This window comes from Ornithodoros turicata, chromosome 2 (assembly GCF_037126465.1).
Source record: "Ornithodoros turicata isolate Travis chromosome 2, ASM3712646v1, whole genome shotgun sequence".
NCBI lineage: Eukaryota > Metazoa > Arthropoda > Arachnida > Ixodida > Argasidae > Ornithodoros > Ornithodoros turicata.
Window position 1 is genome coordinate 108980831 of NC_088202.1, and position 11035 is coordinate 108991865.

An 11035-nucleotide genomic window follows, 5' to 3' on the forward strand; every position below is an offset into this window, starting at 1 on the left:
GCCTTTTTTTACTTGGTATTAAACATATTCCCCCCCTTTGCGTACGGAATTCCGTACGCAAAGGCGACAGCGCACGATGTACTAAAACTCTCTATTAACTGCATGACTAACAATGTTGGTAATCGAAGCGATGGGCGAATTAGTGATCATAGCGATGCGGCGATCATATTGAAGCGTGAACTGAAGCAACGCTTAGTGTTCCGATGTGTTTACGTTCATTGCCACCACATAACAGACACGGACAGAACAGCGTTCAACTGGCAACACAAGTTTACTTTTCACAATCCACCTACTCCGGGAGGTCGCGCGAGACAAAAGCGAGCTCGAGCGGGGACAGGTTTCGCCGATTTTTGGCTAAAGTTGTTTGGGGACATCTCAATGAGGGTGGCCTCCTTAAAGGGATAGTCGCATCCGGAAGCGTGTTCCGGAACTATTATGGTCATGTTCCCTGTCGTTCATAATGTACGCCGGCAAATTTTCTCCGCACAAATCCACTTGGTTGACTCAGAAACGATTTTTAAATGTTCGCGCTTCCGGCGCGCACGGCAATCCCCGCAAGGCGCCGACACTGGATGACGTCACCCGGATAAACCAACCATCAGGAGGCGCTCCTTCCCGCCGCAGATTCTGTGTGTGTCTGAGCGTGCGGCTGCCCCTTTTTCTTGTTGTCTTGTCGCGTTTGCTTTGAAGCACTTTGAACCACAGCGTGTGGCCTAGGATTTCACGCCGTTGACGTGCGATGTCACAGCCAGGAAACCGGTGCTACGTGCTCGGGTGCAGAGAGACCTATAACGCGAATCCCGAGCTTACATTTCACCGACCTCGCAATGGCGAAACGAAACGAAAGTGGGAGGCAGCGATCGCCAGCCACTACTGTGGTGTGGCCCAAGGATTGAATGTTTCACGCGTCTGTTCCTGTCATTTCGCCGACGACGCCTAATTTGATGAAGATGTATTGCAAGTTCGGCTTGGGCTACGGCAGAAACAGAAGCGGCTGAAGATTGACGCCGTGCCTACCACCCCTACCACATTCGATCAGGAACAAGGGCAGGAACCAGTAACGGAGGTAAGTGACAATTTTGCGTGGTCACAGCTATACGCTGCGATGAAAAATATCAGCTGTCACAGTAAACATCATCGCGAACACCTGGCCTCGCCGCCGATTGTAACGTCACAGTCACACCGGCTACTAATGTACACAAATTATTACAATGATTGCAGCATCCTGACGCAATAGTACGCGTACTCTAGAGAAAAAAGATTGGTGTGTTGTTGCGGTGCTAATTGTCGCCAGTATTATGCAGGAGTAACGTAGCACTCCCACATGACAGCATTATTCTAATCTTATTGCAGCTAGTGGATGTTTCTACAGTTCATAGTGTAAGCCTGATGGCAGCATTCAGGGATGTGAAAGCATCGCAATCTGTGTTTGGCTACGTCCGAGACACTTGCATCAGTATTCTACTTCAGCCTTGTTGCTAATTTCTGGCTCTATTTCAGGCGGCAGCAAGCACGTCAACGGAATCAACTGGATTTGGTATGTTTTGTCAAGCCACGAAAATATTGCAATTCTTTTTGCACGTCCCACAAAATAATGGATATGTACGAGTCCTGAAAATTGTAGAGTTCTGTGAAAGGAATCTTGTGTGATGCGGCTGCCAGCGTTTATAACGTAATGTCGACAGGAAAATAACTGTGCCAGTGAAATAGGGACCGCAAAGGGGAAGATTTATTTGCACAGTCATTTTTATATTTGTTATTGTACCTGCTAAGCCCTCAACATATTTTTTTGAGTGTTAACACTCAAGGCCATATTTCAGATGTGGAGGTCATGGCTGAAGCAAGTGCTGGGGACCCACTTCCCACTTCACGGCGCATCTCACAAGGGGGTTGTCATCCCCTGATTCCAGGAAGAGGAAAACAATGGACACAGACTTGCATAGCGTATTAGTACACCAGATATGGATCTGCCAACATGAACCCTCCTAACATCCCTGTGGCAGCGTACCTGTAACCGCCCAGACTTCACACCACATTAATGTAGAACCACAGCACAACATAATAAAATAGCTTAGGTTTATTTGCCTCCCATACATAATGGGAGGCAAATAAACCTATGCTATTTCGTTATTCCCACTCCGTCATACTCCACTGTACAATAAATCGATACAATTATAGGGTCATTCTTTATTCCCGTCACTACTCCGCATTGAAAATCTGCACAGAATTCAAAATATTCCCACCTTGGCACTAACTTAGTGCAGTACAGTCTGGATTTGATGCCAGAGCCAATACTGCCACGTGTAGTAGTTTTTGCTGTACAGATGGGTAGACAGTCTGTTGACTGCAACTGGAGATACAGAGTGACAAGACAAAACATCCCCCACACTGCAATGACGAAAAGACGAAAATTGCAGCAAGACGAAAATTTTGCTGACATAGGCACACTTTGTGTAAATGAGCCCTTGGCCATCCCCCTTGCCTCCCATCAGAGGTTTTGGAGGATACTATAGGTGTGTGGTGTACGGATAGGTTTATCCGTACACCAGACACCAATAGGATCCTCCTAAACCTCTGATGGGAGGCAAGGGGGATGACCAAGGGCTCATTTACACAAAATGTGCCTATGTCAGCAAAATTTTTGTCTTGCCACTACATGTCTCCAGTTCCAGCCATCAGTATGCACCAGCTTGTCTCTCTTGTCAAGACACCCTTGCTTCGATGGTCCTAACGCTGATAGCCTTGATAGGACGTAGATGGGAACTCCCTCCTGATGGCTCGGACAACGCATCCAGGAACCTGTCGTCTGTTCCTTGGACCAAGGTATCCCCAGACCCATCTCGTGAATGACGAGTATGCCGTGAACCTCAGGCAGCTGGAAAAGACAAATCCACATGACATTTCTTTTTGTTTAGCATTATATCTTGTGGGCATTTGCATACCTGCCAAATCTCCCACAGTGTTGGGAAGACAATGGCCAGAGCAGAAGAACAGACACTATCCCAACCTTGGAGTTCAAAGCCCGTGCATTCCTTTCTTAGTTCCGGGGTCCCCCGCACTTTGAATGTGGAAGGTTGGCAGGTGTGCAACATAGTACAACAGAAAAATGGTCCGCCTCTTTCAGGATGAACCCGATTCCAACAGCTAACTCCCTCCCGAACCAGCTTCCCTCCAATTCCGGCAAAATCCAATTTCTCCCACAATATATTACTCTTACATTCTTCAGTAACATGCTCCCCCCCCCTTTATTGGCACCTCAAATGCTTCTGTTTTTAGACTTGTAAGACTATCATTCAGAATTCCCACTGGATATCTGTCAATCAGGGTGTTGTGTTGCCAATCAGGCCACGGCTAACTGGCATAATTGAGAGCATGTCGAGACTAGCTGAGGCGACTCTGTTGCTTCACTTTTCCCAATGGAATTGTTGGACCAGGATTCTGGGTCGTTCCACGGCTGTCGGCCACGCTTATGATTTACGGGGGACAAACTTGTGTAGGCCAAAAAGCTGCTGAGAATAGCCGCCCTTATGTATACAACCCCTGTCCACTTTAGGTTCGACAATTTGCGTAACCAACAACACCCGACTAGCACCCAAGTTTACCCTTCCGAATCTTGATGGGAGGTCATTTAAACCGAAAAAATCATTACGGTCGTAATCATAGCAAACGGAAGAGCACTGCAGCAGGCTTACCTGTGGTCCTGGGGATTGAGTCGCCTAAAATGTTGATCATAGCGGCAGAATTGAGGCGCGTACACCACTATAGAAGCTCCCTACGGAGGCAGATGTCCATGAGTAATGGGTGTTGTATTATGCACTGCACGGCGGCACTGTTGCACATTTCTACCACCCTGGCAACAGAATGGCAACACAGGCGCTCGTTGGGCTCCTGTGGGTCGCAGACTCCACACAGACACCTGCCGACAACAATTTCAACATTCTAAACTGTTTCGCACATCCGACGGCAACCATGCAAATAGATACGTCACCTGAAAATGTCATCCCGCGGGTTAGCCGCAGCCACATCTCGTGCATGGTCGGCGGGTTCCAGAGGCATTGGGTCCGTAGTGTATGGGTCATCATCCAGCATTAACTCGTCGCCGCTACCGCTTACGTGTTTGCTACCTTCGCCTTCGCTTCGCGATCGCCAAACAGGCGCGCGGCTCGCATTTACCCAGCGCGCGCGGTGATTGGCCTTATCCAGGTGACGTTTGCTCCCACTTTTAGAGAGCGAGGGCGCAAGGATTCCGGTTTCCTTTTCATCGGATTGCGCGGAAAGTACGCCGCGGATCGAAATGGTATTTTCGGGCCCATTTCAGTGGTCGGCAAGGAATTAGAATTCGCATTAGTTTCGAAATTGACCTCGGAGAATGCGACTGTCCCTTTAACCTCACGGCCTAATCTTGAACCATGCCTTGAACGGTGTCTGTGGACCAATATTCGTTTACTGTACCTGATAAATGAAAGAAAAAGCGAAAAGAAACACTCCTTCCACCGCTGCGGCTTACTGCGTTCTTCCGAGTGAAAATTAGCAGACGACGTTTCTCTAAGCGGGCTGCACTGTAGTGACGCCAAAATGACGTGAACGGCTGGTCGGCTCATTCCGGGTAGAAATCTGAAATGTGTGATAGCATTTGAACCACACGGACTGAGAGACCTTTGTTAGCCCCAATAACGAAAAATACTCACACCTTTGCGCCGTTTAGGTGGATGTTCTTTCCCCCGCTGTGGACAGGTATTGTGATGGTGCTACACCTTGATTCAGACGACACTGAGCTCGTTATCCAGTACGTTGAAGAGATTGAGCGTACCCTTCGTAAATTCGATCATGCAAATGTCCGCTACAAACACGAGCAGTCGATGGCACCACATCGTCTTTCCAGTCCGGCGGTCCGATTGCTTCGTGGCATCAAAAGCTGTCCGTCTCGTCACTGGGAAGCATGAGACATTGGATGCTAAGCGAATATTGACGTAAATTAGGGCAACCAACTATCCAACATCGTCCCGGCATGTGGACGAAAACAACAGGATGCGACTGCGATGGACTACGACCATCGCGCGGAAGCTGCAATCATGGAGATTTTCCACAGGGGTGACACAAACCCGCCATTGTTGTAACTACCCTCAAGCGGGTGCTTTTGGCAAAACTACCATCTTGTCCTGGTCGCACGTCATAGAAAACGTCATTTTGAGGTCATGTGACTTTGTTTACATGTCGTTTTGCCGCTTACCGACATATTTTCGCCGTCATAACACCAAGAGATGAACGTATTTTGCCAGCGTAAACTATGCGGTGCTTCTTCCGCAACATGGTAGCCCGTTTCAGCTTAGTTTAAGTACATCGCATCGGCTCGGTAAGTCTTAACGCGCGGTCGTCATCACATCTTTGGAAGTTGTCAACAATACGAGGCTTTATGTGTAAAACTGCGCGTTTTATTGCGAGATTATCGGATAAAAATAATTACCGTGATCGAAAAACATCCAAAACGAACAACCGCATTGTTTACAAACGGTTTGGCCACCGATCACGGGCGCCGCCATCTTTAATGTCACGTGTGCCTTGACGTTTGCTGTGACGTGCGACCAGGACCTGTCCAGGATGCATTGCGTTCGCCCAGCACGCTTTCGTCTACGGAGCAATACATTGCATGCCACCCCTGTGAGATTTCCACTCCCGATGAACGCGTACGCGGGATGCTACGGCGCATGCTCCTGGCGGGACGCGGGATGCTACGGCGCATGCTCCTGGCGGGACGCGGGATCCTACGGCTCGGCAACACGTCATCATGACGTGTTGCCGAGCCGGTCGGGGTCCCGTCAAGTTGCTCGCTGTGTCTCCGTTTGGCAGCTCGCCACGGCGCGGCGCCAGCTGTCCTCTGTTCGCCGCTCCGTTTAAATTCGCTCCTGAGAATATTCTTCGCATGATGAAGGTAAAATTTTGGTTCTAGACTCGGAAAAAGGTTTTCTTTCTGATCAAAACGAGAAAAAAACCTTTTCATAGTCCCTTTAATTGGTAACCGCATACGACGATTTCTCGACGGAAAAACTGCCAACTTTCCCACCGGCACGACAACTCGACGAAAAACGGCGGGACGAACCGCATGCACAGATTTTCACTGCGGCGGACGGTGGCGCCTTAGCGGGCGTTTCGTTAGTCCGTGTTAAATTTTGACTTCAAATTAACTGATAAGTATTTTGCTACACATGGAAAAGTTATAGTGGCACATATAATGAGTTCTTGCAGTCAAAGCATATTCGCGAAGCAGGCTTCCACAAAAGCTCCCTCAGACAGCAGCCGACAGCATGCTTCCCGGTTCCCAGGTTGGTCATACGGGCATCCGGAAATGGCCGCCACGTCCGCTTGTGGAACGATAGCGCGTGGAGTGGTCCTATTGGCTGCCGTCGAGCGGCCGCTTCCGCTCTTCGCCGGATTTTTCTGTCCACCGCTGTCGTTGAGAAATCGGTGAAGTTCCCATTGCTCGCGTCGGCTCACCGGAAAAACGGTGACGGTGGCCGGTTTTCCGTCGAGAATTCGTCGTATGCGGTTACCGCTTGAGTTCCAAGAGCGACATGGAGGAAGGAAACACAGGAGGGCACCTTCCAACGTTTCTCCATTGGGTCGGGCGTGCCAGCCTTCGCATTGTATTCTGGGATGCTCCTGTCTACCACGTGACCGCTCACGTGACCCCAAGAGCCCCAAGAGCATGCGCATGCCAGCTCCCAAAGCAGACGACGGGAGTCGTCTTGGCGATGACTGTGAAAGGGCTCGCCGTGGAAGTCTGTGGTTGTCTTACAGTTCAGATATTTTCGTAGTGATGAACGCGCGCGTGCAGTTTTATTTCTGTGTGTTTGGACATTGGTTTACTCTTCTTTTACAAGACCAGTCACGGTGTGCAGGGCAAACGCCCAGGTCTCGGAACATCATGCGTGGCAGCGACGTTGGTGAGACGACGTGGCCACGTTTTGTGTGCTTGTTGCTAGTAAAGAATGCCATTAATCAAACTTGTGCAACTATGGCTGAAACCAAATTAATCTGCAGCACAGCGCTAGCATGCAAACGAACGATTCAAGATGGCTCTAACACACACAGGGGCAGAAACAACTGATCAAGTACGTACTTACGAGTGAAAAGTTATTCGCGTGACAGAGTTGCTATCCGTTGAACTAGAGTCATAGCCGGGGTAAAAACGCGTTCTGCAATGGTACTCATATTTTAAGAGTAAATGACATTGAAAAAGCATGAGGACGCAAAGCAGCGCGAGCAACAAAGCGTTGCTAAACCGAAACTTTAGAAAGGGTCACGCGGTGGACAGGAAGTAATGTCGGTTTTGACATGAGCGACCGCCGGAGGAGTCTCACGGAAATCTGTTCGAAACGGCCGCTCCTGTGTTTCCTTCCTCCATGAAGATCGAGCATGTGCCATCTCGTTTCCGTGGCTCGGTAGTCGCACGCACGCGCACTTTAGAGCGCACCATGCCATCTACCGTGCGCGGGTAAAATGTTCCTTTCTCTTGAAAGCAGCTCATCAAGGTTGACGACCTTGAGCTCACCTTGACATCCTCGGGACGCTCTGGTGGACAATACATGGATTATCGCACAACAATCATTGCACACTTCTCTATCCTACAGGGGAGAGGTTTTTCGCAGTAGCTTCCAGAAGGGGAGCCCGCTTTACTGACCTAACCGGCGGCACAGTCTCACGCCCGCATCGCCTAGTGCGTGCCCTGGGGGGGGGGGGGGGGCGCCCCTTCCCAGACCCCCCCCCCCAATCTGTGAAACCTAAACTGAGGTTTAGCGCCTTCTGGAAGCTACTGCCAAAAAAAAAAAAAAACATCCTACAATGAGCATTATATTTACCGTCTGTGATCGTCAACTGGGGATGACACCGGTGTGGTGCGGAAAGAAGATGGCACTCCTGCTCTCCCTTGGACCTCAGTGTCGATACTGTGAAGCGAAGCTTATTTAGTGACTATTCCGGAGTAGTGACTAGTTATTAGTTATTTATTGCTGTCATTGCCACCGTTGCGCACGATCGCGATTTTCAAAAATAAAATTCTGCGATATTTATATATCCTTTGAATGAGTCACTTCGCATGGTGCATTTTAATAGGCAAGTTAATGAATTGTCTTGAAAAGTTGGTAGTGATTGAAGTGCCGTCTGAGCTCCTTTAATATTACAAGTTTCTCGAAGATATCATCTTCTAGGCGTCTTCTGTTCGGCCGTAGAATCTGATTCACAAAGAACAAGCAACAACAACAGCTTTATCTAATGATTGTGCATGAGGAGCTTAATGGCCAGCGATGGGCGATACTCTACCCCATTGCTGGTGGTGATATGGGGAATGAAATGGGCCCACAGGAGCCAATAAACAAAGACTCGTATTAAGTCTGACGAAGCTGCTTCGTTCGAAGATGTCTTCGAAGTTGGAGAACGTCCTTGGCTGCCACGAGTTTCCCCATACTTTCGTGTCTGGCCTCCTGCTCTGCGGCTCGTAGCAGGACTTCTGTCATTTTCTTTTTTTTTTTTTCCAGCCAGCTCTTTAGACACCCACCTAAGCTTTAAAAAAAGATGGGATACCGATGCAAGAACGACCACATTGTCTTCAGCTTTCAGATACATGTAAAATCTGTCTTGAAGACCTTTGAGAAGTGACTGGGCTTCAGAAGTGCCGCCAATGGATCGTCGCCCTAGAGTTATTCGCGACAACATAACTTCCACACAGGGAGATAATGCTGAAGTGTCTGACACAAGTTCATGTGTGCAGACGTACCCATTCTGGACAAAATTCACGAAGTGAGGTCCTGTCCGAAAAGACGGAGGTGGGAATCCATGGAACACACGAGTATATTGTGTACCTAGGAGTATTTATAACGTATGTACAGAAATAAATACCGGAAAATTTGTATTCAAATATAACTAAGCATATTTCTCAACTCTATATTTAAACACAAAATATAAATACAGTGTCTTTATATTCTAAATAGTAAATACAGGGTATTTAAATATACTTCCCATCCCTGGAACTTGATACACATTCATGAACGCACTGCAGAAGAACGAAAGCAAGAATGTTAAGGAGAAGGTGTTTCAACTATCTGTGTCCTGCTATACTCTCGGGCACCCCTTGAACGTCACCGCAAATTTTGGACACACCATGGTAAGTCAGATACCACTGCATTGACGGCTGTGTTTATTACTTGAATCCCTGTTTAACTGAGATGATACCCCTTCTATGAAAAAAGTTAATAAAATAATGTAGCGACTAGTGTTGCAATAGTAGAGGCATACAAAATGCTGAAGGTATAAACGTAATGGAGATGTCCCTATACATACCTTACCGTATAGCCTCGGTGATTTATACGTTACACATGATATAAACGGGGTACATATTCTTGCTTATCTATGCGTACAGTCAAATGCGTAATCATATCGACTTCAATTGTGAGTTTTATTATATCATGCTCTATCGCCTTTCAGGACGAAAGGTATAGCGTTGGTGGTTCTGCGCAATACATAAACAGAGCTTCGCGCTTTGTGCGGAACCACCACGCTATCACTTACGCAAGCAAAGGCGACAGTGTACAATATACTAAAACCCATTAATATCTGCAACGGCTAAAAAGTACGTGACGTCATTTTCAGCAGCTCAACGCCAGCAAAAAAACACTGTTGTGCCTCAAAACTGGCTTCTTCCTTGACATATACACCATCTTCCTATATCGTCTCTGAAGTGGCGTCAGAAGAGGTCATCTGAAAGAACTGATGTTCTGAGACTGGAACAACGTAGAAGGGACAAATACATACAAAGCCTCAGTTTGCCTAAGAAATTAACAATGAAAGATGAAAGTCACTGAAAAGGTTAGCTAGCTGTAGGACTCGAACTCACATCTTCTGGATTGCCGGTTCAGGGCTCTACCAATTGAGCTAAGCTAACACGCCTTCTCAGCGACTTCCAGGGTGCGTCATCTGAAGGAACAAACCAGCCACTCTCTCTTACTGATCCCCCTTTCACTCTTACATATTTGCTCACTCATACATACATTCATACGACGGGATCGACGCAGGCGGCAACTGTTGAACATGAAAGAACTGATGTTCTGAGGCTGGAACAACATAGAAGGGACAAATACATACAAAGCCTGAATTTGCCTAAGAAATTAACAATGAAAGATGAAAGTCACTGAAAAGGACCTGTGACAGGACATTCTGTGACCTTACACCTTCTTTCACGATAAACTTCATGACCATTCGCTGTTCGATGTGCGCGCTCACCTCGTTGTCGGCCATCTTGTCCAGCACGTGTCTTCTGTTTTGCACAAACTTCGGACCACCACATGGTGAGCGCGGAGGCCTGTCGCGTGTGAAAATGACGCAAAAGAAGTAGCGCGAGCCATTTGTACACTCAGGAGACAGAGTGTCCCGGTTTGACTTGAACACCCCTCGTATACGGATTCTGCATGGGTAGATGGTAACTCCATCGTGACTTGCAGTCCCTCTCGTAGCACCAACGGGACCGTCCCCGATCTTTATTCAACGGTGAAGTCCGCCAGCAGCTGCGACGACGTAAAGGAGAGAGACTCCTTAACATTTCTACATGTGACGACGAGACGGTATTCGACCTTCAGGGAGCGCCCACACACGATATCACGCACCATCTGACGTCATAACCCTCAGAGGTAGAAATTACTTGTTTTTGTGATTCTTCCGCTTCGCAAAGCGAAACAATATTTTGGGAGAATGCACTTAAGACATAATGAATTGCAATTACATAAGTTCAGGAAGACCACCAAGACAGGGGATTAAGTCCATAGTGGCTGTTTGAGGAGTCTGCTAATCACGACTGTGCTTCGGCGACCATTGCTATATAGAGATGAGCCAGCACCACAACGCTAATGGCTGAAACAGACGGCATCCCGACTCAAAATGTCCACCTAGCGAGCGAGGACGGGGAAGCATTAAGCAGGCTTCCCTTGTCTAGGTGGCGCTGCCGTAACACCGACTGCAGAAGATTGGACCCCAAAGGATTGGCAAATGT

At 48.0% G+C, this 11035-nt stretch overlaps 1 long non-coding RNA gene across 1 annotated transcript; it reads left to right on the forward strand.

Annotated features, from left to right (window-relative positions):
• Window positions 1-434: 434 nt before the first annotated feature.
• Window positions 435-2177, forward strand: LOC135383944 (uncharacterized). Its single transcript, XR_010420172.1, has 3 exons — window positions 435-1066; window positions 1501-1537; window positions 1821-2177. It is a non-coding gene; the product is annotated as an uncharacterized LOC135383944 (long non-coding RNA).
• Window positions 2178-11035: the final 8858 nt, after the last annotated feature.